This window comes from Seriola aureovittata, chromosome 6, assembly GCF_021018895.1.
Source record: "Seriola aureovittata isolate HTS-2021-v1 ecotype China chromosome 6, ASM2101889v1, whole genome shotgun sequence".
Lineage (NCBI taxonomy): Eukaryota > Metazoa > Chordata > Actinopteri > Carangiformes > Carangidae > Seriola > Seriola aureovittata.
In genome coordinates this window covers 20,806,018-20,812,988 of record NC_079369.1, presented here as the reverse complement: position 1 = coordinate 20,812,988, position 6,971 = coordinate 20,806,018, and positions in this window count along the sequence as shown.

The following is a 6,971-nucleotide window of genomic DNA, read 5'->3' as shown; positions in this document are numbered from 1 at the left end:
TAGTATAGTATGGCATAAAAAAGTCACAAAAACATCATAGCATAGTAAGCCATCAAAATGGCATAGTCCAGTATGGCATAAAAATCATAAAAAACGTCATAGTATAGTCTGACATAAAAAGTCATAAAAAAGTCATAGTATAGTAAACCATCAATGTGTCATAGTATTGTAAGGCATAAAAACGTCATAGTATTGTCAGCCATAAAAATATAATAGTATTGTAAGGCATAAAAACGTCATAGTATAGTAAGCCATCAATGTGTCATAATATTGTAAGGCATAAAAACGTCATAGTATAGTAAGGCATAAAAAGTCACAAAAATGTCATAGTATAGTAAGCCATAAAAATATCATAGTATAGTATGGCATAAAAAAGTCACAAAAACATCATAGCATAGTAGGCCATCAAAATGGCATAGTCCAGTATGGCATAAAAACTCATAAAAATGTCATAGTATAGTAAGCCCTCAAACGTCATAGTATAGTAAGCCATCAAAACATAGTATAGTAAGGCATAAAAAGTCATAAAAACATTATAGTATAGTAAGGCATAAAAATATCATAGTATAGTACGGCATAAAAAAGTCACAAAAACTTCATAGTATAGTAAGCCATCAAAATGTCATAGTAAAGTAAGGCATAAAAAATCATAAAAACGTCATAGTATAGTATGGCATAAAAAGTTGTAAAAACGTCATAGTATAGTAAGCGATCAATGTGTCATAGTATAGTATGGCATAAAAAGTCATAAAAACGTCATAGTAATGTATGGCATAAAAAAGTCATAAAAATGTCATAGTATAGTAAGGCATAAAAAGTCATAAAAACGTCATAGTATTGTAAGCCATAAAAATATAATAGTATAGTAAGGCATAAAAAGTCATAAAAATGTCATAGTATAGTAAGCCATCAAAATGTCATAATAAAGTAAGGCATAAAAAGTCACAAAAACGTCATGGTATAGTAAGGCATAAAAAGTCATAAAAACGTCATAGTATAGTAAGGCATAAAAACATCATAGTAAAGTAAGGCATAAACAATCATAAAAACGTCATAGTATAGTATGGCATAAAAAAGTCATAAAAACATCATAGTATAGTAAGCAATCAAAACGTCATAGTATAATAAGCCATCAAAACATCATAGTATAGTATGGCATAAAAAGTCATAAAAATGTCATAGTAATGTATGGCATAAAAAGTCATAAAAACGTCATAGTAATGTATGGCATAAAAAAGTCATAAAAATGTCATAGTATAGTAAGGCATAAAAAGTCATAAAAACGTCATAGTATTGTAAGCCATAAAAATATAATAGTATAGTCAGGCATAAAAACGTCATAGTATAGTAAGGCATAAAAAACTCACAAAAACGTCATAGTATAGTAAGGCATAAAAAGTCATAAAAATGTTATACTATAGTAAGGCATAAAAACATCATAGTAAAGTAAGGCATAAAAAATCATAAAAACGTCATAGTATAGTAAGCCATCAAAACGTCATAGTATAGTAAGCCATCAAAACATCATAGTAAAGTAAGGCATAAAAAATCATAAAAAACGTCATAGTATAGTATGGCATAAAAAAGTCATAAAAACGTCATAGTATAGTAAGCCATCAATATGTCATAGTATAGTAAGGCATAAAAACTCATAGTATAGTAAGGCATAAAAACGTCATAGTAAAGTAAGGCATAAAAACTCATAAAAACGTCATAGTATAGTAAGGCATAAAAAATCATAAAAACGTCATAGTATAGTATGGCATAAAAAAGTCATAAAAACGTCATAGTATAGTAAGCCATCAAAATGTCATAGTATAGTAAGGCATAAAAACATCATAGTATAGTAAGGCATAAAAACGTCATAGTAAAGTAAGGCATAAAAACTCATAAAAACGTCATAGTATAGTAAGGCATAAAAATATCATAGTATAGTATGGCATAAAAAAGTCACAAAAACATCATAGCATAGTAAGCCATCAAAATGGCATAGTCCAGTATGGCATAAAAATCATAAAAAACGTCATAGTATAGTCTGACATAAAAAGTCATAAAAACGTCATAGTATAGTAAGCCATCAATGTGTCATAATATTGTAAGGCATAAAAACGTCATAGTATTGTCAGCCATAAAAATATAATAGTATTGTAAGGCATAAAAACGTCATAGTATAGTAAGCCATAAAAAAGTCACAAAAATGTCATAGTATAGTAAGCCATAAAAATATCATAGTATAGTATGGCATAAAAAAGTCACAAAAACATCATAGCATAGTAGGCCATCAAAATGGCATAGTCCAGTATGGCATAAAAACTCATAAAAATGTCATAGTATAGTAAGCCCTCAAACGTCATAGTATAGTAAGCCATCAAAACATAGTATAGTAAGGCATAAAAAGTCATAAAAACATTATAGTATAGTAAGGCATAAAAATATCATAGTATAGTACGGCATAAAAAAGTCACAAAAACTTCATAGTATAGTAAGCCATCAAAATGTCATAGTAAAGTAAGGCATAAAAAATCATAAAAACGTCATAGTATAGTATGGCATAAAAAGTTGTAAAAACGTCATAGTATAGTAAGCGATCAATGTGTCATAGTATAGTATGGCATAAAAAGTCATAAAAACGTCATAGTATAGTAAGCCATCAAAACGTCATAGTATAGTAAGCCATCAAAACATCATAGTATAGTATGGCATAAAAAGTCATAAAAACATTATAGTATAGTAAGGCATAAAAATATAATAGTATAGTAAGGCATAAAAACGTCATAGTATAGTAAGGCATAAAAAATCATAAAAACGTCATAGTATAGTATGGCATAAAAAAGTCATAAAAACATCATAGTATAGTAAGCCATCAAAACGTCATAGTATAGTAAGCCATCAAAACATCATAGTAAAGTAAGGCATAAAAAATCATAAAAACGTCATAGTATAGTATGGCATAAAAAAGTCATAAAAACGTCATAGTATAGTAAGCCATCAATATGTCATAGTATAGTAAGGCATAAAAACATCATAGTATAGTAAGGCATAAAAACGTCATAGTAAAGTAAGGCATAAAAACTCATAAAAACGTCATAGTATAGTAAGGCATAAAAAATCATAAAAACGTCATAGTATAGTATGGCATAAAAAAGTCATAAAAACGTCATAGTATAGTAAGCCATCAATATGTCATAGTATAGTAAGGCATAAAAACATCATAGTATAGTAAGGCATAAAAACGTCATAGTAAAGTAAGGCATAAAAACTCATAAAAACGTCATAGTATAGTAAGGCATAAAAAATCATAAAAACGTCATAGTATAGTATGGCATAAAAAAGTCACAAAAACATCATAGCATAGTAAGCCATCAAAATGGCATAGTCCAGTATGGCATAAAAATCATAAAAAACGTCATAGTATAGTCTGACATAAAAAGTCATAAAAACGTCATAGTATAGTAAGCCATCAATGTGTCATAATATTGTAAGGCATAAAAACGTCATAGTATTGTCAGCCATAAAAATATAATAGTATTGTAAGGCATAAAAACGTCATAGTATAGTAAGGCATAAAAAGTCACAAAAATGTCATAGTATAGTAAGCCATAAAAATATCATAGTATAGTATGGCATAAAAAAGTCACAAAAACATCATAGCATAGTAGGCCATCAAAATGGCATAGTCCAGTATGGCATAAAAACTCATAAAAATGTCATAGTATAGTAAGGCATAAAAAGTCACAAAAACGTCATAGTATAGTAAGCCATCAAAACATAGTATAGTAAGGCATAAAAAATCATAAAAACATTATAGTATAGTAAGCATAAAAACGTCATAGTATAGTACGGCATAAAAAAGTCACAAAAACTTCATAGTATAGTAAGCCATCAAAATGTCATAGTAAAGTAAGGCATAAAAAATCATAAAAACGTCATAGTAAAGTAAGGCATAAAAAGTCATAAAAACGTCATAGTATAGTAAGCGATCAATGTGTCATAGTATAGTATGGCATAAAAAGTCATAAAAACGTCATAGTATAGTAAGCCATCAAAACGTCATAGTATAGTAAGCCATCAAAACATCATAGTATAGTATGGCATAAAAAGTCATAAAAACATTATAGTATAGTAAGGCATAAAAATATAATAGTATAGTAAGGCATAAAAACGTCATAGTATAGTAAGGCATAAAAAATCATAAAAACGTCATAGTATAGTATGCATAAAAAAGTCATAAAAACATCATAGTATAGTAAGCCATCAAAACGTCATAGTATAGTAAGCCATCAAAACATCATAGTATAGTATGGCATAAAAAAGTCATAAAAACGTCATAGTAATGTATGGAATAAAAAAGTCATAAAAATGTCATAGTATAGTAAGGCATAAAAAAGTCACAAAAACGTCATAGTAAAGTAAGGCATAAAAATATCATAGTATAGTAAGGCATAAAAACTCATAAAAACGTCATAGTATAGTATGGCATAAAAAAGTCATAAAAACGTCGTAGTATAGTAAGCCACCAATATGTCATAGTATAGTAAGGCATAAAAAAGTCATAAAAGTGTCATAATATTGAAAGCCATCAAAATGTCATAGTATAGTAAGGCATAAAAAAGTCATAAAAACGTCATAGTATAGTAAGGCATAAAAAGTCACAAAAATGTCATAATATAGTAAGCGATAAAATTATCATAGTATAGTAAGGCATAAAAACGTCATAGTATAGTAAGACATAAAAAGTCATAAAAATGTCATATTATAGCATGGCATAAAAATGTCATAGTATAGTAAGGCATAAAAACTCATAAAAACGTCATTGTATAGTAAGGCATAAAAAGTCATAAAAAGTCATAAAAATATCATAGTATAGTAAGGCATAAAAACGTCATAGTATAGTAAGGCATAAAAAATCATAAAAACGTCATAGTATAGTATGGCATAAAAAAGTCACAAAAACATCATAGCATAGTAAGCCATCAAAATGGCATAGTCCAGTATGGCATAAAAATCATAAAAAACGTCATAGTATAGTCTGACATAAAAAGTCATAAAAACGTCATAGTATAGTAAGCCATCAATGTGTCATAGTATTGTAAGGCATAAAAACGTCATAGTATTGTCAGCCATAAAAATATAATAGTATTGTAAGGCATAAAAACGTCATAGTATAGTAAGGCATAAAAAGTCACAAAAATGTCATAGTATAGTAAGCCATAAAAATATCATAGTATAGTATGGCATAAAAAAGTCACAAAAACATCATAGCATAGTAGGCCATCAAAATGGCATAGTCCAGTATGGCATAAAAACTCATAAAAATGTCATAGTATAGTAAGCCCTCAAACGTCATAGTATAGTAAGCCATCAAAACATAGTATAGTAAGGCATAAAAAGTCATAAAAACATTATAGTATAGTAAGGCATAAAAATATCATAGTATAGTACGGCATAAAAAAGTCACAAAAACTTCATAGTATAGTAAGCCATCAAAATGTCATAGTAAAGTAAGGCATAAAAAATCATAAAAACGTCATAGTAATGTATGGAATAAAAAAGTCATAAAAACGTCATAGTATAGTAAGCGATCAATGTGTCATAGTATAGTATGGCATAAAAAGTCATAAAAACGTCATAGTATAGTAAGCCATCAAAACGTCATAGTATAGTAAGCCATCAAAACATCATAGTATAGTATGGCATAAAAAGTCATAAAAACATTATAGTATAGTAAGGCATAAAAACATAATAGTATAGTAAGGCATAAAAACGTCATAGTATAGTAAGGCATAAAAAATCATAAAAACGTCATAGTATAGTATGGCATAAAAAAGTCATAAAAACATCATAGTATAGTAAGCCATCAAAACGTCATAGTATAGTAAGCCATCAGAACATCATAGTATAGTATGGCATAAAAAGTCATAAAAACGTCATAGTAATGTATGGAATAAAAAAGTCATAAAAATGTCATAGTATAGTAAGGCATAAAAAGTCACAAAAACGTCTTAGTATAGTAAGCCATCAAAATGTCATAGTATAGTATGACATAAAAAGTCATAAAAACGTCATAGTATAGTATGGCATAAAAAGTCATAAAAACGTCGTAGTATAGTAAGCCACCAATATGTCATAGTATAGTAAGGCATAAAAAAGTCATAAAAGTGTCATAATATTGAAAGCAATCAAAATGTCATAGTATAGTAAGGCATAAAAAAGTCATAAAAACGTCATAGTATAGTAAGGCATAAAAAGTCACAAAAATGTCATAATATAGTAAGCGATAAAATTATCATAGTATAGTAAGGCATAAAAACGTCATAGTATAGTAAGACATAAAAAGTCATAAAAATGTCATATTATAGCATGGCATAAAAATGTCATAGTATAGTAAGGCATAAAAACATCATTGTATAGTAAGGCATAAAAAGTCATAAAAATATCATAGTATAGTAAGGCATAAAAACGTCATAGTATAGTAAGGCATAAAAAATCATAAAAACGTCATAGTATAGTATGGCATAAAAAAGTCATAAAAACATCATAGTATAGTAAGCCATCAAAACGTCATAGTATAGTAAGCCATCAAAACATCATAGTAAAGTAAGGCATAAAAAATCATAAAAACGTCATAGTATAGTATGGTATAAAAAAGTCATAAAAACGTCATAGTATAGTAAGCCATCAATATGTCATAGTATAGTAAGGCATAAAAACATCATAGTATAGTAAGGCATAAAAACGTCATAGTAAAGTAAGGCATAAAAACTCATAAAAACGTCATAGTATAGTAAGGCATAAAAATATCATACTATAGTATGGCATAAAAAAGTCACAAAAACATCATAGCATAGTAAGCCATCAAAATGGCATAGTCCAGTATGGCATAAAAATCATAAAAAACGTCATAGTATAGTCTGACATAAAAAGTCATAAAAACGTCATAGTATAGTAAGCCATCAATGTGTCATAGTATT